The sequence below is a fragment of the Rhinolophus ferrumequinum genome, chromosome 6, assembly GCF_004115265.2.
Source record: "Rhinolophus ferrumequinum isolate MPI-CBG mRhiFer1 chromosome 6, mRhiFer1_v1.p, whole genome shotgun sequence".
Lineage (NCBI taxonomy): Eukaryota > Metazoa > Chordata > Mammalia > Chiroptera > Rhinolophidae > Rhinolophus > Rhinolophus ferrumequinum.
Genome location: NC_046289.1, coordinates 31065624 through 31088378, shown reverse-complemented (window position 1 = coordinate 31088378; position 22755 = coordinate 31065624). Strand labels below are relative to the sequence as shown.

Genomic DNA, 22755 nt, shown 5'->3' with positions numbered 1-22755 from the left:
AGCTCAGACCAAAACCAATTGCAGTCATCCTTGACTTCTTTTTCTCTCATCCTCTATATCCAAATCCCATCAACTCTACCTTAAAAATCCATCCAGAAGCCAGCTGCATGTCACCACCCCCACCACCATCAGCCTGATCCATCTTCTCTAACCTGAACCACTACAGTAGCTTTCATTCCATTCCCTGCTTCTACTCTTGTCCCCTACAATCAATCTTCCACTGGACAGCCAGAAAGATCCTCGTAAAATACAAATGTGAACAAGTCACTCCCCTGCCCACAACTCCCAATAACTTCCTATCGCACAGCTAAAACCCGAGTCCTTGCATGAGCAAGCCCACATGATCCAGACCCCATTTCTTCTCCAACGTCAGCTCCTGCACTCTCCCCTTTCTCCCTCCACTTGACTCACACTCCTTTCTGGACCACTCCTTGGACACAGCAGTGGCTCGGCCTCAGGTCCTTTGCGCTCAACCTGAATCTTTTACCCAAACATCACTGTTCCCCCACTCCACCCCTCCTTGCTTTATTTGGGTCCCTGCTCGAATGAAAACTCATCAGGGAGGTCTTTCCCGACCATCCTACCTCAAAGAGTAGAGCCACCTCTCTTTTCCTTCACACTGCTTTATTTTTTCTACATATCACTTAAAATTGTGATACATACTCATGTGTTTGTTGTTGTTTAGTATCTGTCTCACCCAATTAGAATGTGTGCTCCATGGTGTCAGGCTTTTTTTTTTTTTTTGGCCATGTGCACTGCTATATCCCCTGGGCCTAGATTATGTCTGGCAAATAAATGAGAGTTTAATAAATAGTTGTTGAAGACTGAAGTATGTACAAATCAAAGCACTCAAGATCATTGGACAAACAGAGGTTTTTGAAGGCCCAAATGAGGCATAAACATAATAATATCCAGTGAACTATGGGGTATGGGGATAAAAAAGCCAAAACATAAACTGACAGGCATATAAACTTACCATTTATCTGTGGCATGCAAGCATGACGTTAATTCATGCTTTGAGACATCATCTGTGTATACTTTGGAGGGCCATTCTTGAGGTTTTATGGCTAAAGAATAAGTACTGTAACAAGTTTCCTTCTCCCTCTCTCCAGAACCAAGGAACTTAAACTGAGTGTTCTGCTGAAGCAAGCAAGCAAGCACTGTCCCAACCTGAAAACCTAGAATATTCAGTTACTCTATTGAGGTGATCTGGACAAAGCCCCAGCCTTAGAACCAGGAAACTGGGTCAAGTCAGGTTCTCCATAATCTACTAGAGGGGCCTTGGGCAAATCATTGCACATTTCTAATCCCGGTTCCTTGACTGTAAAGTAGGAATGAGATCTTCCTTGCTTCTTCACATGGTCATTATAAAATGAAATGAGATGACACATATACAAAGCCATCCTGAAAACTGAGTGGACTATATACATCATCTGTGTAATCACCACCTCGTACTAACCGATCTCTCATTTACGTTCCTTTCACTGCCACTAATGAGCTTTGTCTAAACAAGGATCTAATCAGGCCCCTCCCCTGCTCAAACACCTTCACTGATTTCTACTTGAACCGTCCATGTTTTCACAAACTGTACCTAAACTACCTTTTCAGTCCCATCTGCAGCCCATTCCTCGGCTGTACCCTACACAGCCACACGGCACTACTCCTCCCTCCCTAACCTAATCATGCTCTATTGGGCCAGGTTAAATGCTTAGGGTCCCATGTCTAGCTTCCCTCTTCCACTAGAAAATTCCCAGGTACACCCCAACATGAACCACACACTTCCTCCTATAGGCGCTCTCTCAGGTGTGCTGCTGAATCACTGCTTGTTCACAACTCCATTTCCTCCACCAGACAGTGGATCTCTGTCTGATCCTCTTGTGTGTCCTCAGCATATAACAGTAGAATGCACACAGTAGGAACCCAATGTTTGCTCTTGTTGACTATTTCTCAAATGGCTCTCCCAGGCCTTTCCAGCTCTAACTCTCTCTGATTTATGACTCAGAATCAGTATTATGAAGCCTCCTTTTTCACTTTTCTACCCTGTGAAAATATGATGGTGAAACTGACCACTCCGAGGGGGCTTCTGAAAACAGGCAGGAACTGAGCAGAAGGACAGAATGAGGCTAGGGACCGCGTTCCAGTCCTCATAAGTTCTTTCAAGTACGCTTTGTTTTATTTGAAGTGCTATAAATTCTCAAATGACACACACCCATATTTAAGTCTGGTACAAACTGAAATGATTTTCAACTTATTCCCTTTCAGGATTTTCCAAGTTTCTGATCCTTTTCATGATGGTGGAAACTTCTGAATTGACTATAATTCAAGGCAATTATAGTTCTTTAGCTGTCAAGGTGCCCTGTTATTCTTTTCATAAATATCCTGGATGATCTGAGCCCAGTTCAATGCAAGTCTCTTTTTCTTTTCTAGCTCTGTGCCTTTTTGCTTGTTAAATTTATAGAATTCAAATGAAAGGAGAAAGGAAGCCCCACTTTTGCCCCCACTGCTAACATGATATGTATCTGGGTTTTAATTGCCCTTGTAATTATACCCTTGGCCAGGTCTGCATAGGTGTAGTGTGAAAACATTATGGCAAAGCCTGGAAAGACCTTGCTGAGGTAGGAGGAAGATGGCTTTATAATATTTCCTGCCACCAGCAGAAGGGAAGAGAAAAATCAAAGGTGGTCTGGGAATGGCATTAGCTAGCCAGACAATCCATCAAGGGAGCCTTTTCTGTCTATGGCTGCCTTTAAGACTGAGTGAGCTGTAAGGCTGGGGATCCCCTGGTGGTTTGATATTCAGCTAAAGCTGGCTGAAAATGGAAGAACTGGATCTTTTGGCTGTGAATTAAGAAATAAGCACAGCAACAAAGGAAAACATGCTATGACATTTTCTAAATATTTACCAAGGGGAGTTGACAATTCCAAGAGTAGAGCCAGATCTGACAGTGAATTCTCTTGACTGCCTCCTACACCTTCCCTCGATCACTGTTTCCATCTCCCAAACCAGGTGACCGTCACTTCCTGGGGTTGTCAGAGGAAAGCAGCATCTTTGTGATAAACCCAGCAAATGCTATACAACGCTACACAATTCTGGCACACAGACCAGTGTATTTACTCTTCCTCCCCAGATTTCTTATCTAAAATAGGAGACTAACCAAAGAGTTGTCTGTAAAAAAAAAACAACACCAAAAAACAAACCGAGTAAATACAAACTACTTTTAAGATAAAATACTTCTTTCCACAGTAATTTTTGGCTAACAATATCCATGGTTTTAGAACCCAGTATCCATGAACTTCTCTGCTAGTACTCATTATAAAATCAAATTTCTCATCAGCCCACACAGCAGTTATTTTCACTCTTGATCCTCCCAAGTCAATTTATAAATGCTAATCCACAGGTCTGAGGTTATAAAAAACATTATGGGTAATGAGAGGTATATTTTATATTACTTTAAACCTCCCAGTGGTCATGCTACCTTTACAGGTATTAGAGAGTAAAATTTTGCGTTTGATTTTGAAATTTGAAATAACACATTTCAAGAGCAATTTGACTGAGTTTAGATGAAAACACGTATCTGATGTCCCAATAATTCCCTAGTCCTTTCCCCATGGCCCCAGGAATGCTACATATTTGTCTTGAGATTTGTACTGTCTCAAGATAATAATGTGCATGGCTCTTGCATAAAAATATGTACCTCTATAAACCTACTAGGCGATGGGAAGCTTATGAAAGTTTAAAATTTAGGGCTCACTAACATCCTGTCTTCCGCCTATCTCTAATGCCTTTTCTTCCTTCCTTCCAAGATTACACTAAGATGAAAGAATTGGATTTTACAATATATGCTGTCACAATATCCCCCGAAAAAAAGAAAACTTCAGTGGGTTGATTAAGCAGAACTTCAGGAAATAAACTCAGTTTTGGCCTTGAGAGAGTGAGAGAGAGAAGAAAGAAATGGGAAGAATGCGAAGAAGTATAGAAGGCACGTACCCTAGTGGCACATCAATAACCAGGTAAACTGCAGTTAGGGCTCACCTAACTGCAAGTGACTACACAAGTAGAAGCCTGGACGCAGTGACCCCCAAGGTCCCTTCCCACTCCAGCAGCATTTGTCTCATGAATTTTTTATAGTCATCCTCTGTCCTATCACATTGTCCTCATGCATCATCAGGCCCTCATGGCCACTTCCAAGACTGAAAGAAAAATCTGTTTTCAAAAAATCCATGCTTTGACTACTGCCAAAATTACAGCTCTATCCTTGAAACAACGACCTGGACATAATGGGCAAGGCTAAACGCCTCTGAGCAAAGAGGCGTCCAATACCATCTTCAGGTAATATTTTTAAAGCTCTGATATGAGAAGAATTATTACCCGAGGTCCTGAGACTGAAAGATTGTGAAGCTAATAGACAATTCTGCAACCAAATCTTTCCAACTTGTACCTCGAATGTCTAACATTAAAAAAAGGGTGGAATCGAACAGCTGAGTTTGAATCCTGGCCCCACTTCTCATCAGCTGTGTGATGTGAGGCAAATTATTTAATCTCCTTGAATCTGTTTCCTCACTTGTAAAATACTAATGAGCTACCCTGCAGAGTTACTGTGACAATTAAACAGAATATTAGGTTGCTGCAAAAGTAATTGCGGTTTTTGCAATTATTAACCTTTTAAATCGCAATTACTTTTGCACCAACCTAATATAAAGAAAATTCTGAGCATTCATTTATTCATTCTCTCACTCATTCAACAAAGATAAACCTACGGTAGCATCCATTACCAGCCAGGCACCAAGGTAGGCATTGGTACATAAAAGAAAAGAAGAAAAAAAAGAAAGCTGTTATTATTTTTATTTACCCAAAACAGTCTGTTTCCAGAACTGTGACAGAACCATCAAATTTTGACTTTAGTTCAAAGCTTTCATTCACACCTAGTTTGTCTAAAACAGTCATTTTTATTTTGTCAGGTCTGGTGCCAGGTGGGAGTCTGCCTCCTGCTGTACCTTTACCTACCCCAAAGCTAATTATCTACCAGGTTGTCTGCTAGAGCACACCATCAGAACACTCGGAAGAACCAACGACCAGAGCAAAAGGTGGGATCTCAGCTCTCAGCTGGGCAAGCCACGCAGGAAAACTTGATATGCCTGTGCTACGAGGCCCGTCCTGGATGCCTGGGAGTTTTCAGGTGCTTTTAATTCCACCAGTGGACTCTGAGTCTTCTGAGAACTCGGGATTAACAGAACTGGCTCATCCCCAATCATTGTGACTTGGGCCACTGATAAAACGAAGAGCAACAGCTAAGAAGTCTAAAGGCTGTATTTTCATAAAGAGGGTTTATGTCTCTCAGCTGTGCTTTAGAGTTTGCTAAAGTTCTGTATAAATAACCTACCTTAGAGGAGTCAGCTGGTTTCAAGGCTGGTAGGCTCTTCCTCAATATAAGCCTAATGTTCCTTTCTTTAACTAGCCCACAAGCCTAGCTCTGTTGGGTGCTGGGTGTTCAGGACACTTAACAAACGTTTTGCGGTTACAAAAAAAGAGTTTTCAAGACATTCTGGAACCCAGGGCTCCTAGCAAAAGAATAGAAGTCTCACCCTGGAATAGGAAATGACCTGCTCTAGGTCATGGGGGTGGGGGGGTTGGTCAAAGAGGGAATTCTCGAATAAAATTCAGAACCATCCGTGAAGCTAAGGATAGGTTAATGGCTAGTATATAGGTGCCTACAATGTTTGATTCGCACACTCCTCTCATCCAGGAGCCACTTGAATCACTTTCTTTAGAAACTGAAGTATACATCCCGACAAGCTCAAGACTGTACAAGTGGCACGGCTGCCTCCTACCTGGAGGTTATCAGCCTAGCTTCTACGCACAGGAGCTCCTGCACAAAACACTGTCACCTTCACCCCATACATCTAAAATTATTTTTTAAACACTGGCTTCTTTTCATTTTCCTTCAGCGAGTTAAGCGTGTTATTATTAACTCCTAGCAGGGCTAAAGCTCACTGAAAACAGTGGTTTGGATATTAATAGGTTATAAATCAAGGCCCTACCTGGGGCTCGTTGTCACGGAAACAGTACTCAAGCCCACAGCTACTTTCCCACCCTTGGAAGTCTGGGCGAGTTGGGGTTTGTTTCAAAGATCCTCTTATTTCTCCCACTTTCCGCTATTTCTAAGGGCCAAGTGGTTGGAGAAACAGAGACTGGTGAGGCGTGAGAAGGAAACTGTCTGGGAGAGGCAGGGAGGGGGTCCTTGGAGTATGGCTTCGGGCTCTCTGATCTTTGCTCCCTGGGTCTGCACCCGGCCACTCTCTCCGCGTGGTTCCCAACGCCCGGGGACCGGCCCCCTCCGGGGCCCTGCGCTGTCCTCCCTGCCTGGGCGCTGGATTGCCCGGGAAGCGCACTGCCAAGTTCCCCAGAAGAGAATCTGAGCGCCCCCAAGACTGAGAAACCCGGCAGCGGGAGGCAGAGAGGGAAGCGCGGAGGTCGGACAGGCTAGAGACAGCACCCCCGTTGCCCCGATGCCTGGGTCCTGGAGGCGGCGGCCCAGGACCAGAACACGCACCCCGCTCATCGCCCTCCCAGCGCCCCCGGGCGACGCTCCAGGATCTAGCTCTCCAAAGCAAGCGCCCAGCTCGCCAAGCGCCTCCGAAGCCCACGCGGATTCCGGTGCCCCAGGGTGTTATCTGCCTCAGCCGCCAGGGCCTCCCAGCCCCGCGCCGCCCCCACGGCCGACACCGGAGGCTGGGCCCCCCACCCGGTCCCCTGAGCCCCGCGCGTCACGCGCCCCCTGGGCCCAGCGCCTCCTCTGCGCTCGCGCCGCGCGCCCCAGCCTCGCGCATCCGCACCCGAAGCCAACCCCCTCGGGCTGCCGTGCCCTCCCGGGACTCACCTGCGCTGGGGCTGTAACGACCGCCAACCCGAGCCCGGGGGTGGCAGCGGCGGCGGCGCAGGGGGAGGAGGGCAGCGCGGGGCTCCTGGTACAGCGGCCGCCGGGCGCCTGGTGCTGCCGAGCCACGGACCCGCCCAGAGATATAAATAACATTATCTGAGGAGGGACATTCCTGCCGGGGGACATCGCTGCTGCCGGGACCAGATAGTCCCGCGGCGGGGGCGGGGAGGCGGGGCCGCAGCCTCCCGCAGCGCCAGGCCCAGCCCCCGCCTTCCCCACCCACTCCCGCACCTGCCAATCAGCCTCCGCGCGGAGGGGCACCTGCCCAGCCTCCGCCCGGCTCCCGAAGCTGGCCTCCTGCTCCCCGCGGGCCGCCTGGGCCCGGGACGCCAGGCGTCTGAGCAGCCGCAGCGCCCCATGGTCGCTCGCCTCCCCAAGCCGCGCGCTACCGGAGCCGCCTGTGGCGGGGAAAGGGTTTGACTCTGCAGCTTGGGCCTAATTCATGCGCCCATCGTGGCTAGCCGGGTCACGAAAATGAGCCCTCTAGACTTTCCCGCCCTGCGTCCCCACTGTATACAGTCAGGTGTTTAAAATACACTAAAAGACACGCTTAAGCTGTAGGGTGGGCGAGGCGGACGCCCTGGCAGTGCGCCCCCGCTGCGGCGGGTTTGCGAGGGACAGATTGTTCCCGGGGGCTGGTATGTTTGCGCGCTCCGCGGCGGGCTTCTCCCCACCCGCGGGAAGAGCAGACGCTGGGGGTACAAGGGTGGGTACTGGGCCCGAGGCCCCCGCTTTCAGCCCGCGGGCTTGGTGTGGCTGCTTCTGTCTGCAAACCTGGTGAGGTCGGGGCGGACCCGGCAAAACTGGCGGGGTGCAGCCCGCAGTCCCAAGGCGCTCGCATATTGCAGGGACTGTAATCAACAGGCAAACTGCCACAGCAGCCCACCCGCACCTCCTCGCCGGCCCCCGGTCTGCGGGTGAGGCTCCAGGTCATCCTAACCGGGTGGCGTGGGATGCAGCAGGCCAAAGAAACACTAGAATCAGTGGTGCCAGAGAGGAAAGAAAAGGCACCTCCGAGTCACCTCGGGAGAGAAACTCCCAGAACATCGGCACCTTGTAAGACAGTCCATTTTCTTGACTTTCTTGCAATCCAAGGTCAATAAACTTGGTGGTCCCCCTTGCTGTAGCTTTCATCTCTTCTCCACCCGCCGTAACCAGTCATCAGCCCAGGTAATCTCAGGTATTATGGAGATGGCAGTGGAGGTTTCAAGTACATAAATACAGAAAAGAGTTTTAACTTTTATGCTGCCTAGTGTTTTTAACAACGGGACAGTCTTACTCCTGTGTTATTTACTTGGGAGTATAATTATGCTGCTTTCCAGGATTCACCAGGAAAAGGGGTGTTTAATTGCTAGACGTGTATGCTTAGTTTATATATTGAACATTAGCAAAGATATTTCACTTCCTGCTGCAGCCACACTTCTTGAGAGTAGGCATTTAGACATTGAGATGTGCTAAGTGGGGCAAACTCCACAGATACTACAAAGCCATAGAACTCCCCACCGCACCCCTGCTGTCTGGGCGGTCATTAAGCTCAATTTCTTGAGACACTAGTAATATAGGGAAGATAATGCAAGAATATTTGTGGTCATCCATTAGATTAGCAATGATCCCCCCCCCTTTCTGATAACATTTAAGAATCCATTTGCTTATTACTGAGTTAGAAACAGAAAAATCTTTTTTCACTTTAAAAAATTATTTAAGAACCAAATTCTGGCAAGGAAAACTCAAGAAAAACAGGTCAAGTTTAAAAGCTGAGATCATATATCTCAAGTAGAAATCCTTGATATCTTTTTGAAAGAAAAAAGTGGAAATTACGTATTTACGTTTTTAGAAGCCTTGTGTGAGTAAACTTATTAATAAATTCATGATGCTCCAGGCTTGCAGCTCTGCAGCTACATAATTATATGCCTCGTGAAACAGCCGATTCCTTAGCTGTAGGTTTGTGGCACTGAACTGAAAAGTTGCACACATAGATTTCTTTGTAGGCTTAAAATCTATATTTTTTAACCATAAGAAAAAATTAATATGAGAAAAACCATCAATTCAGTGGATGGATTACTCCAGGATTTTACAAACCAGCTCGGCTGCTTTAGTTATCTCCACTTTAGCTGAAAGCTAAATAATTCAATACAACCTCATTTGCTGCAGAGCGTGCTATCCTGACAGTATCCCCAAATGCTTTATAGCTAATAGAGTTACCGGGAAATAATAGATCAGAACTGAGGGAGAGAGGAAGTTTAGAAGTACAGGCATACCTTGTTATATTGTGCTTCGCTTTTATTGCGCTTCACAGGTGTTGTGCCGTTTTTACAAACTGAAGGCAAGACCCTCCACCAGCATGAAGATTACAACTGTCTCTTGTGATACTTCCTTTGTTACCGTGGTCTGGAACCAACCCACACTATCTCCAAGGCATGCCTGCGCAAAGGGAAAGGATATTGTCAAATAAAGAGGGGAAAAAATGGCAGATCCCAGGGAATGGGAATGCAAAACTGGGGAGACTGAAATATAAAATAAGGAAAAGCTGATACAAGGGTTGTAATCGAGGTCATTGTTGTGGGTAACAGGGATTAATTCTGCAGAGAGTATGGAATACTTCCTGGAATTGTCTGAAGTGTGGGAGACTGGCCCTCATCCTGGGTGGTCAAGGGCCTGCCCCCTGTGACCACCACCCCAGATTGCCAACAGTTAATCTGCAGCTTTGGAAGAGTTCTGGGGCTAGAAAGAAAGGTGTGCATTTGAGAATAGGTGCTGTCAGCCAGCAAGTTGGGCGGGAGTGTTGGGGGAGCCCTCCCAGAACTGTCTGCCCAGCTCCAGCTAAAATCAATAGGTGAGGCTAAGAGGATGGAAGTCAGGTCACTAGAGGAACATGACACAAGAAGAAACATTCACTTTCTCTGTCTGTCTGTATTTTCTGAATTTTTCATATTGAACTTGTATTATTTGATAATAGAAATAATAAAGAAAATAATAGGTAGAGATTGGATCAAGACGGTAGGTTGAGCAAATGCATTTACCTTCTTCTCTTCCATCCCAAATCTCATAGAAAGATATGTCTTATAGAGAACAGGAATCTAACAGCTCAGAGAAATAAGAAAAATGGTGATATATTGTTCAAGAATTTTTAGGAAATCCTGAAATATAGATAAGAGAGACAGGAGCTGATCTAGAGAGAAACAAAATCAGAGGAAACCAAAACACGTTCAGGAGAAGGAATAGTTTAGGGGAGATCCAAGAAAGAGTCAAATGATACAAAAGGAGGAGGCCATGGAATAATTCACTGAGGCACCTCCTCTGCTCTGCTGGCGTTAAGTATCAGAGGTTTGCCTGTGGGATGTAGAAGTTAGTGGGGATCCTGGGACCAGAGGGGCAGAGCCCAGGTATCTACTGACCCCCAGAAATGACAGGGAACCTTCACTCTCCCTGGATAGCATTTCATGGCCTTCCTTCACAGCCCTAAAGAGAGGCTGTAATAAACAGAACAGCAGCCAAAAGCATTTTCAAGATGAGTAGACAACTATTTGTGTGTGTGTGTGTGTGTGTGTGTGTGTGTGTGTGTGTGTGTGTGTAATCCACACCATGAAAGAGAAATACCAAACTCATCTAACAGAAAAAAGTGCTGTTGGAGGAAACTAAGTTAATAAAGGAAACAGAAGATAAATTTAAAATGAATTTATATTTTATTCAGCAAGATTTGGAAGGATATTATATCCACAACAAATAATCAGTGAGAAAGCACAGAAATTAAAAAAGTATTTTCTGAAATTGAAAATTCATTAGCTTATAAGCAGAGCAGACCAAATTGAAGAGCAGATTAGTGGAAGCAGAAATTCTCTCCAAACACAGGGCAAAAAACAGGCAATGGAAAGTTTGTGAGAATTTTTTCATGGATGAAAGCCATGGAGGCAAGATCCTCAAGGTCCAATATCTATCTAATAAAAGTTACAAAAGGAGAGAAAGTAGAAGGGGAAAATAAAGAGAAAATAGAATAAAATTTCTCAGAGTTGAAGAAAAATATGAATTTTCAGATTACAAAATCCTACTGAGTTTAGAGCAGTATGAAGATTTTAAAATATAGTTTTCAGGTTTATGTACAGTTAAAAGTTTATGACTTTATAAAATCTAAGGATTTGAATAAAATTAAATCATAAACCAAAACTGCAATAAATCAGACTAACCTGCTGTGCCTCAAATTAAATTAATCCTAAAAAACTATTTTTTACTGAATCACAGAACCGCAATTATTTGTTTGAAATAAATTTAAAAACTACTTTCACTTAGACATGTACATGTATATCAGAAAGCTATTTAAAAACAGAAATGTCAAATCAAATAAACCTGAACTTAGCTGATGTTCAAACCCCTTCTAACAATGGAGGAATCAAGAACTCGTGGTAATGTACAGAAAAAAAGTGCCTAGAGCTCAAAAAAAAACAGTTTCCTTCTTTATCCTTTTACCAAGAGATGCATTTCATGAAACTAAGCTGAAATTTCCATTCCATTTCTGGAAACATGTAGAGGAACCATACCTTCCACTCTCCCAAAGACAAGTAGCAAGACCAATTGGAAAAGCCGGCCATTTACAATATAGAAGAGCCAAGGACAAAGGACCAAACTTTCCAAACTTCAGATGCCTCAAAAAGAATGGTCATTGGAAGGAACCTGAAAGCCTGCAGCAAGTGTGCAAATACCAAACTGACCACCTTCTGAAGGAGCAGGTGACACCAATTTCAAATTTCCCTCCACCAATAACGGAAAGAAGCAGAACAAGACTTACGTCCTGTCATCCCCTAGTCCTCGGAAGCAGTAGCCAGCCTTTGGAATGGATGAGCATTTTTTTTTTTTTTTCAGTTACAGTGGATGTTCAACATCATTTTACATTAGTTTCAGATGTGCAGCATAGTGGTTAGACATTTATATAATTTATGCAATGATTCCCCCGATTAATGTAGTACCCACCTGTATACACAACTGTTGCAACAATATTGACTATATTCCCTATGCTGTACTTTACATCCCCGTGACTATTTGATAACTACTAATTTGTACTTCTTAATCCCTTCACCTTTTTCACCCAGCGCCCTGACTTCCCTCTCCCCTCTGCAACCATCAGTTTGTTCTCTGTGAGTCTGTTTCTATTGTGTTTGTTTATTTATTTTCCTTATATGCTTTTCCTGGGCTTTGCCTCCCTTTTCAGGATTAGATTTCCTGCTACCTATGGGATGTGAGCTTGTGCAGACTCGTGGTGGGTGGGGTGTGCTGATGAACTGGACCAGAAGGTGCTGATGTGCTTCTGCAGGTGCTGCGTTCAAGCTGTATTTGTTTGCGAGAGATTCCATAACACATAGCACAGATTGGGTGACTTCAACAACAGAAAAATTTATTTTTTCACGATTCTGGAGACTAGAAATCTGATATGGAGTTGTTGGCCGGGTTGTTTCTTCTGAGGCCTCTCTCCTTGATGTGTAAATGGCCATCTTCTCCCTCTGTCCTCACAGGGTCTTTCCTCTGTATGTCTGTGTCCTACTCTCCTCCTAAGGAAACCAGTCATAGTGGGTTAGGCCCAACCAGATGACCTCATTTTACCTTGATTGCCACATTAAAGACCTTATGTCCACATATGGTCACTTTCTGAGGTACAGAGGGTTACAACTTCAGCATAGAAATTTGGGAGGGACACAATTCAGCCCATAGTCCAGGCCTCATCACATGGATTGTTTTCTGTTAGCCTCCTAACTGCTCTCCCATTCTCCACTTTCACTCTCCTTCCATTCTTCTTCCACACAGTAGCCAAAGTACAGCTTCTAAAAAGGAAATCTGATCGCGCCACTCTACTACTTCAAATTATCCCGTGGCTCCCCACTGCTTTCAGGATAAAGTTTTAACTTTCCCAGCACTTAGCACAGTACCTGACACACAAAATGTACTTAATAAAGGCAGAAAGGCCTGATAAGTGAATGAGTGAATAAAATGAATTAATGAACAAACAAATCATGGAAATTAAAAGAGGGTGGCAGTCTTAGAGATCAACAACCAAGTAGGTAATCCAAAGTCGTTTCTATTTGGCTTAAAAATACATATTTGTGATTTTTTTTTCCCCATGAGATTCGCTTTCCTATTTATGTTTGAGTGAAGTTATTTAAATGAATTCAGATTCCCTGAGACATAATTGGCAATATTTGTGCCTGAAATTCACCAGCTCCTCAGCCACCCTGGCATATTCATACTTAACTTACTGTCTGTGGGTGAGAAATGGAGTTAATTAGGTTTTATATTCACACCTATCACCAAGTTTACCTATAGGAGCAGGAGCTTAGTATCTTCCAATGTCTTGTTCATAATGAGGTATAGCAAATACAGTAGTGATGGTTCAGCGATGTGATCTTTTGTATCTGTCTGCTTCACCCTCTCAGTGCCATTTCAGACTTAATCCTTGGGCAGTGGCCCTGCTCCAGGCCCCACACTCCAATATGCCAAAACCTTAAGCACACAGGATTAAGAACATAGAAACGTGGATCAAAAAGCATTACAAGCAGTGGGTTGAAGTTGTTTTAACATTAACACTCTATCTTGAGTATCCCACAAAGGGGAGAATCTGTATGTGGATAATCGAGAATACCTAAACCTGAAACGTTTGTTCTCTTCCTTTGTGAATATTTATCAAGCCAGGATCTCAAGGAGAGAAAATATAATTTAAAAATCAAGTTTGTTAATAAGGAATGACAGAATTCTAACAATTCAATGAATTATACATTTTTGTGTTTATATGATAATTATCGCCAGCATAAATGGTCATGTTAAGTTCCCTTTATTTGTTCATATGCAGTTTCCAAATTCACAAATATTTTTTTCATAATATTAACCAAGACCTTTGGGAAAGTTTCAATAAAGTTTTGAACGATGGTGCAATAAAAGACCCCATTACCTCTGCAAATTCATCTCATTTTCTATTCTGTGGGATATTTCTGCAGCTGCTCAACTTCTGTTTAAATCTCTCTCCAATACTTTAAAGTCCACAAGAAACTTTCATTTATAAAATAACTGGTTCTTATGACAAACATTTTTCCTTGTTTTCCTTTGTGTATGGCTAACTCTATTTTTAAAAAGATTATTTATCATTCTCATTTTGCCAAATGCCATATAATCATTTCTATTCAATTTCATGAAGTAAATTGCTATCATTATCCTTACTGCTAGATAAAGAAACCAAGAAACTCACAGTTTAAGTAATTTTCCAAAAATCACATAGAACTCCAAATCTCTTATTTTAGAGTTATTTATCCAGGATGCGGTGTCCCATAATTTTTAAATTGACAGATTTTCATGATATTGAATGTAGATGATCTATATTATAGCCTAATATTTAAGTCAATAATTTAGCACCAATTATAATAATTTAGCACCATGTGCAAATAACAACTCTGTGCTGCTCGTTCTATTCCATCATCATCTTACTCATCAAAATACACTTAATTAAGCATCCAGCTCTGGACCTTCCATAGCAGAAACTGAAATAAGTAAAAGCTGTAGACTCTTCTTTTGGAAGGGTTTCAAAGCTGTGAGCATCAGTATTCCATCACTGGCCCCAGCTAGTACCGCCCAAACCTATTTCGCAACTCCCACTCTTCACCTATACCAAATACTGCCGGAAATGGGTAAGTAGAAGCCTGCCCACATGATTTCAGGTGCTGGAGATATTCTCTGCCCTCATTCCAAAGATTATATACTTGTAGGGATCTGCTAACTTATTTCATAATTAACAACAAACATTAAAATGCAAATGACCCTGGGAAGTGTAGGCTTTTAAGGTACAGCCTTTTGGCTATTAGAGTAAGAAAAACTCAGGGCCACTTAGTGTCATTTAAATAGCCATGCAATTTTCTAAAAAGAGGGTAGCAGAATAGATTGGAAAGATCAGTAGTCCTAGAGTCAAAAGACCTGGATTCTACTCCCACTTTAACTACTCTATGCCTCAGTTTTTCTTCTGCAAAATGACGGCATTGAACTAGCTAGTCTCTAAGGACTCTTAGCTCTACCTATGTGATAGTACGAACATATTAGATATTCATTATAGTGTTCATTAAAATGAAAATTGGAAAGCCATGTTCGTCAAAATGGAATTGATTAAACCAACTATGGTGTGTATACACACACACACACACACACACACACACACACACAAATTCTATGTAGCCAGTGATGATGGAGGTTTATATTTATTGACAGGGAAAGATGTCATGACATACTGTGGATTTTTTTTAAGTAGGCTTCTAATAATTTCTATTTGACTAACAAATAAAATATTTTATATCAGGAAATATACTCCTAAAAATCTTATTATTTCTAGATAGTAAGATTAAAAGTATTTCTTACTTCCTTCTCTAGTTTTCTATAATGTTTGGGTACTTTATAAGCATGGTATATTTTCATAATAAAGAAGAAAATTATTTTCAATTTGAGAAAAATATAGTAAAGTGTAAATAGCAACTATTAGATCCTTTACTGTAAGCAAGTTTTGATAGAGAAGAGGGCCTGGGCAAGAACAAAACAGCAGTGAAATAAAGGAAAACAATGTCTGAATATTTCTTTAATAACTCAGATAATGAAATACATTCCATGAAGGTAAAGAACTGTTCTTGTTACACAAATTGGACTCAGCGGATTTGTTTTTCTCAGTCAATACCAGTGTTGGGAGACGGTTGCTCTCTCCCTCACCCGTCCATCCCATGCACAATGGGAAGATTTGTCAAGCCATTAGACTGGCCATTGAATCCAATCCAAGCCTGACCGTCTTATGACAGGACTAATCCCATAACTTTATTTCCTTGCTACCATGCTTTAATTATTTGAGTCTCCTCAGGTTGCCTACTCAATCTTGATAATTATACTTATCACTCAAAACAAATTTGAGAAAAATGCAAAACTAATTATTAGAAGACAGATTAAATCAAATAGGGATTTGTATATGATATGTCAGCAAAGGAGGAAGAATTAGCTTCCTAAATACAAAATGATGAATGACAGTTTTGACCCAAGTTGAAAATTGGTAGGAAAACAAAATCTTGTAGAAGATCATAAATACAGGTGAACACTATAGTTGTCATTCAAAAACTCTGGGGCGTGGCTGCAACACCCAGCAGGAGGATCTTAGTGTGGGATGAGAGATCTGTAAGTCTCACTGAGCTAAGCTTTTGATGAACTCTACTTGAGGGATCCTTCTGTTGCCAACTTAAATTATTGATTCCATATTACAGCAGACCCTTGAACAACATGGGTTTGAACTGTACCAGTCCACTTGTATGTGGATTTTTTTCAATAAATATATAGTCAGCCTCCCTATCCTCGGGTTTTGCATCCGCAGATTCAACCAACCACAGATGGAAAACAGTATTTTCCATCTGGATGTGGAGGGCTGACTATGCAATGTTCTAGGCCATTTTATTATATAAGGGACTTGAGCATCCATGGATTTTGGTATCTGCATGGGATCCTGGAACCAATCCTCTGGGGATACTGAAGGACCCCTGCAGTTAAGTTTTGGAGGCTTCAAAAGTTTACAAGGATTTTTGACTCTGCAGGGGCTCAGCACACCTAACCCTCATGTTGTTCAAGAGTATTTACTTGTCATCAATTATATCATGACTTCTTTGCTAAAATTAAATTTCTTGATTTAATTTGGGCGTCAATGGCTATGTAGGTTAACTATCCAGGAGATAGAAAGGGCATCTAGGAGAGGAGCTATACCCACAAAGAAGAGAATGTCTAAGTTTCAAACCCAGAGCAGCTCAGGAAGTCAACTAGTCTTTGCCTGCTGGAACTGCTGGAGGCTTGTAAGGCTTATGGTGGGAAACTGTAAGTGGAATCAGTTTTAGTCAAGGACAGCCTGTGTACAATTAAAGGTAGTATTTTTTATGAATATATTTATTTTTTATTTTATTTATCATATTCTGCTTCCTGAAAGGATTTTTGAGGAGGTTCTTGTATTTTATTTACCAGAGCATTTTCATGTATTAGTCTTCTCTTCCCAACTAGATTGTATAATACTTAAAAGCATGTCTTCAGATTCTTTCCTATTGCCCAAGGTGCCTGGTATAATGCTAAACAATAATAGATAGGCATATATAAAAACAATACTGAAAACTTTAGTAATCAGCAAAAATACATAGCTACGACTGGTTGCTTTAATTAGTAAAGCCATGTTAGAGATTCTTGCTCTTCTCCTGGATCCCACAGAAGACATGGTGACCATAGGGTGACCATGGTGTGTACCTAAGACAATCCTGGTTTACACATGGTGTGTACCTAAGACAATCCTGGTTTACACGTTTTGTCCTGGCAGAATCATTCATAATGTTCCCTTGTGCTGTCAAAAGTATACAAATTATATAATGAGCCTATTGACCAAGGGGGTTCCCAGTAAATTCCAATATACAAAAAATAATTTGGCTTCAGCAGTAAATGAAAACTTTGTGTCAAAAGATGACTACAAAGTACAAAGTTAAGCTATTTCCTATCTAAGGCAGTTTATCTCTATATAAATTTGAGTCAACTCTGCCCTTTATTCTCTTATGCTAGTATTATGACATCATGAAGACAGCACTGTTGTGGCTTCACTGATTGAAGCTCAATTAGTTAATCTGGTTGATTACTTTAGAAGGCTGGTCCTCACCCCTAGTCTACTGCTATCTTTGCTTTTTAAAAATCCCCACTGCTTATGCCACACCCCCAACCAACTAAATCAAAAATCTCTGGGGATGAGACCCAAGTGTCAATTTTTTAAAGCTCCACATTTGCTCCCAATGTATAGTAAAGGTTGAGAAACATTGCTTAGAATTCAGATCAAATAGTCTGTTGTGGTTTGTTTAGTTTTTTTTTTTTTTATTCCATAGCCCTAGATTATACTATACTCCTAATCATGTCTGGAGAAGCCTTGGAGATTGGAAGAAAAAGATGAATGCATCAGGACAGACAAATCTATATCACTACTGGAAAAATGGCCTTAAAAAAACATTCTAGGGGATACTATCTTTGTTGGGTAAAAAATACTGGTTTTACTTTTAGTGATAGTATGGACAGTACCCTCTAGGAAATGAATCTGTTCAGCTATCATTTTTGATGTCACAGCTCAGCTCTAATTCTACGTTGATGGAATTATCTGCTGAAGAAGCTCCAAGATAGCTAACAAAGTTGTACCAGAAGATGGGAGCAAATGAGATAGAGCCCATCGCATTAAATGACTGCTTCCCTTTTCTTGAATGTTCAGAGACTTGTTAATGGACTCTCTCATATGGAAAAGCACTGATGTGAAAGCCCAGGAAATCTGCTAGAGTAGAAGTTGCACTAATTAGAGCATCACCTAAATTAAGTCACTGGGGGAAGTGAATCCCAAAGGGAATAAGACAGGAAGGAGAAAGATACTGAAACATCATTAATAATCAGCAAGAGGGAGACAGCTTTTGCAGAAAATTAAACAAGAAGCAGGTTTTTCATAATAAACCAAAAGTTTGCTTCCCACTCCCTTTTTCTAAAGATCACTAGAAAAAGCTAATGGAGCTAGTGTCTGAGACCGGCCCTGTTAGAAGAGATTTTATTCCTCTTAACCAAAACTGCGATCAGCAACCAGAAGTGTTGGCATAAGAAAGATGGGGTTACTTGGAAATTTTGATAGTGAGTGTCAGTGTAAACATCCCCTGTGAAAACAGCAGAGGCCTCCTAATACTAAAAGGAGGGGAGAGAAAGATGTACGTGACAGATGGTGAGGTTCTTATATACCACGCCTGAGATTGCATTATTCAGTTCTTCAATCCAGCCAAAGGCAAGATTTAGCATTAGTGGAGACAGAGTAGAGGTTTGAAAGCAGCATCAGGAATTATTCTAAGAGGTTATATTTGTGTTGGCTTTATTGTCTATGAATAACCACTGATACTTGTAAAAATTCCATTGCAAGAAACAAATGGGGACAAAGTAAAAACGAGTCCATAGATGTGTAGATTCGTAAGAATGGTTCTTACTATTTTCTGGGTAACAGACCCCTGTGAGAATCTGATGGAAGTTACAGACCCTCTTTCCAGAGAAGAATGGACGTTTTTATACATAATTTTACATACAGTTCCATCTTTGTTTAAGAACCCTTGATTTGTAAAATAATCTTCTGCAAATGAATTTATCATTGAAATTATTGTCATAAGACATTTATTAAGTGCATGTACACAAGTCTTTAAATTGAGCATTCCATACACACTAGGTTAAACCAAAGAAAGTTCCTGTCTTCTAGCTACTTATAATCCAACACATAATGTCATTATAGCCATGTAAAGGTTGTACAGTTGCTACATTGAAATATAAAAACATTTGCATCTTCATAGGAAGAATGGCAAGTTGAGAGGCAGTAGGCAAAAGCAGAGTTATTTAAGGGCCCACAATCTCTTTTCAGTGTAATCAAGGAATTAAAAAAAAATGTGTTGAATGTCCCCAGTTCAAGCCGTAGCACTAGACCCTGGAGGGGACCAAAGATGGGGACCACGAGGTTTTTTTCCTCAAGCTGCATTAACTCTGGAGGGTAGAGAAGGGAGAAGCTCACAATTTACTCTGACAGAAGGCAGAATTTGGTAATGCCATATAAAAATTACAAACAAAATATTTTGGAGGAGGGTTTAGACAGCAAGGTCACATTTACGATGATGTGAAAAATGCCCTCCATACCTTTTACCTTCTTTCTGTGTGAATCCCCTATTGTTTTCATAGAGAAATTTCACATGACCACTTCAGATAGAAAGGCCAAGTGACTCCCTCTTTTTCATACCTACAGATCAGTTTGAATATAAGAAAATTGTGAAAACTAAGAGAGAAGAGGTAAACCAAAGCTATATTATGATTGGCTTTAAAAGCCGGGGTGAGCAGCCTGTACCTAATTCAGTTGACAATGGTAATTTGTTGAAGGCTTTTAAGCAAGGCACAGATAAGATCAGAACTGTGCTTTAGGAAAATTAACCTGGCAGCAGTGTGTAGGACAGCTGGAGTGGAGAGAGACAGGAGACAGGCAATTACAGAAGGCGAGGTGAGAAGTAATTGGGGTCTGAACTAGGATGATGGACAAAGAAGTGGAAAGCAGGATGAATGTCAGGCTGGGAAATCTGTAGGTCACTGGGTTTTTTTTTTTTTAACTGGGGGGTTCACTGGGGGGTTTAGAGAACCCTCAAAAAACAAACAAACTAAACTAAAACTCCTCAGTATTTTAGTAATGTCCTCTCCTTACTTAAATGATGTCTGCCTCACCTGTGGATACATATAGTTTCTGAGTGAGCCGAAAGGGGCCCGGCTATGTGGAAGAGATTAAGTCCACTTTAATCACTTGTTGATAACTAACGTTGAATCCTTTATCAGTTCTTTTCCTACATATCTGTATTTTCTTCCTTCCTTGCCCTAGTAAGCTGCTTGCTTGGAATTCAGAGGAAGAAAGGTACAATTTGAAAAATCAGCATTCATTCCAAGCAAATAAAGTGCTATCTATAGTCCAACACAGAACATAAATTCCTTATCATATTCTTTAAAAAGTCCTTCCTTAATTAATCCTGGCTATTTCTTAAACTTTCATTATATTTATTTCCTCCCTTTACTACCAAATTTATCACAAGATCAGCCTTCATTCATATATACCTTGAATCACCATCTCTCATCCCTTAACCCGTAACATACGGAGTCCACCTCTATGACTACAATAAAATAGTACCCCCCAAGACCCCATGTCATCCTCACTACCAAAAACTAGGGTGTTTTTTTTTCATTTTAGTCTTCCTTGCCCTCTTTCCAACATTAGGCTCTGCAGATCAACCTCTTAAGTTGAAACTTTCTTTTGGTTCTCTTGACTACATACCATCCTGTTTCCTTCCACTTCTGGGGTCTCTCTTCAGCTATCTTTGCAAGCTGTATTCCTTCCTACTCTACAAAATACAATTGCAAGCAAGGGATAATCTCAGGCTGTCTACTATTTATGATCTTGAAGGAGACAATTTTTTCATTCAATTATTCAACACTCCACAGAATTCCTAAATCTACGTCTCTAGCCATCATCACCTTTCTCAGATCCAGTTTAACATTTCCTGCTGGACATTTCCAAATGGGTGTCTCAAACTCATTATTTCTGAAGGAGAGAGAGCTTATCTATTCCCCTCCAAATGCTAACTTTTCTTACCCGCGCCCCACATTCATCAATGATACCATCATTTGTCTCAGTTCTCAGGTTCTAGATGTGGAGTCATTCTTTTTTTTTTTTTTTTATTGGGGTGACAATTGTTAGTAAAATTACATAGATTTCAGGTGTGCAATTCTGTATCACATCATCTATAAATTACATTGTGTGTTCACCATCCAGAGTCAGTTCTCCTTCCATCACCACATATTTGAACCCCCTTACCCTCATCTCCCACCCCCCAACCCCCTTACCCTCTGGTAACCACTAAATTACGTTCCCCAGATTAATTTTCAAACCCCGTGGCCATCTGTGGTTACTGATTGTTTTCTAATCCCCTCCCCTTCCCCCTTACCCCCCCCCCCCCCCCCGCCCATCTAGCAACCCTCAGTTTTTCCTCTTTGTCTCCAAAACTGTTTCTGATTAGTTCATTCACTTATTCTTTTCTTTAGATTCCGCTGGAGTCATTCTTGATGGTTTCCTCTCCTTGCATAGTAAGCCAGTCACCGCACTCCATCAATCCTGCCTTTGCAAACTCCTCAAGTCTCTCTCTTCATATCCCTTTCTACTGCCACTACTCTAAACTCTTATCATTTCTCTCAAGCATTTCCAATAGTTTTGGAACCAATTCTTCTTTCTTCTCCTTTCAATACATTGAACACTTTAGTTAGGAATATTAATCTTCTAAAACCATTTTGTTGTAGGTATCATTCCCTGCTCAAAACTCTTCAGTTAATTTCCAATCCACTATAGGATAAAACTGAAATTTCTTAATCTGGCATTTAATATCCTCCACTATCTATTCTTTGCATGCTACTATTCTTATCTCACACAAATCCTCTACACGACTTGTCTTCTTCAGCTAATGTGATCTTGCAATTGCTCCCCAAATATGACATATTCTTAAAGCCAACATTTGCACAATCCAGAGAGCACCATTCACAGAGAACATTATGTGAACAGTGTCCCCTGAAGCTGTGACATAGCTATCTTTATTTCCACATCCATATTGGTACCTCTGTTCTTGATATTTTCCTGTAGAAAGCTCTCTTCTTGCCTCTGTTCTAAAGTCTTTCTTGAAGGCCCAACTCAAGTTCTAACAGCCCCAACAACTGCCCCAGCCATTGATAATCACACCCTCCCCTTAATTCTTAGACCATTGATCTGTGAATAAAGTGACATACGATTTATCATCCGAACTGTGATGTTTGAGAATTAAAGGGGCACAGTCAATCTGGAACAATAGATATAAACTGGGACTATTCAAGACAAACTGAGGCACATATTCAGCTACTAATATATTATTCATTTGGCACTCAGTATGTACTACCTGTCAGTTTTTGTTTGTTAAAAATGTATGTATGTATTTAAATATACATGCTTTATCTCTTCAAAACAGTAAATCCTCTGAGTACAAATTATATATTCTGCCTGGTACCTGCCAGCATCTTACATATAATATACACTAAAAATTGTTTGTTCATCAATGGTATCTTTACTGTTATTTAGGAATGAAACTTGGGCTAGAAGTAAACTTTCAAAAGCAGTAAATTCACCTGATTATCAGTGTGGCAGGAAGACAAAATTCTCTATGTCCCTAAAAAGAGATATTGACATCAAAAATTTC

At 41.5% G+C, this 22755-nt stretch overlaps 1 protein-coding gene across 1 annotated transcript in view; it reads right to left on the bottom strand.

Moving 5' to 3' along the window:
* SPTB (spectrin beta, erythrocytic) overlaps window positions 1–7104 on the bottom strand; it is a 111699-nt gene extending 104595 nt beyond the window's left edge. The window contains exon 1 of the mRNA XM_033106850.1: window positions 6878–7104. The gene's annotated coding sequence lies outside the window, so the exon portion shown is untranslated. The remainder of the gene's footprint in view (window positions 1–6877) is intronic.
* Between the last annotated feature and the right edge of the window lie 15651 nt (window positions 7105–22755).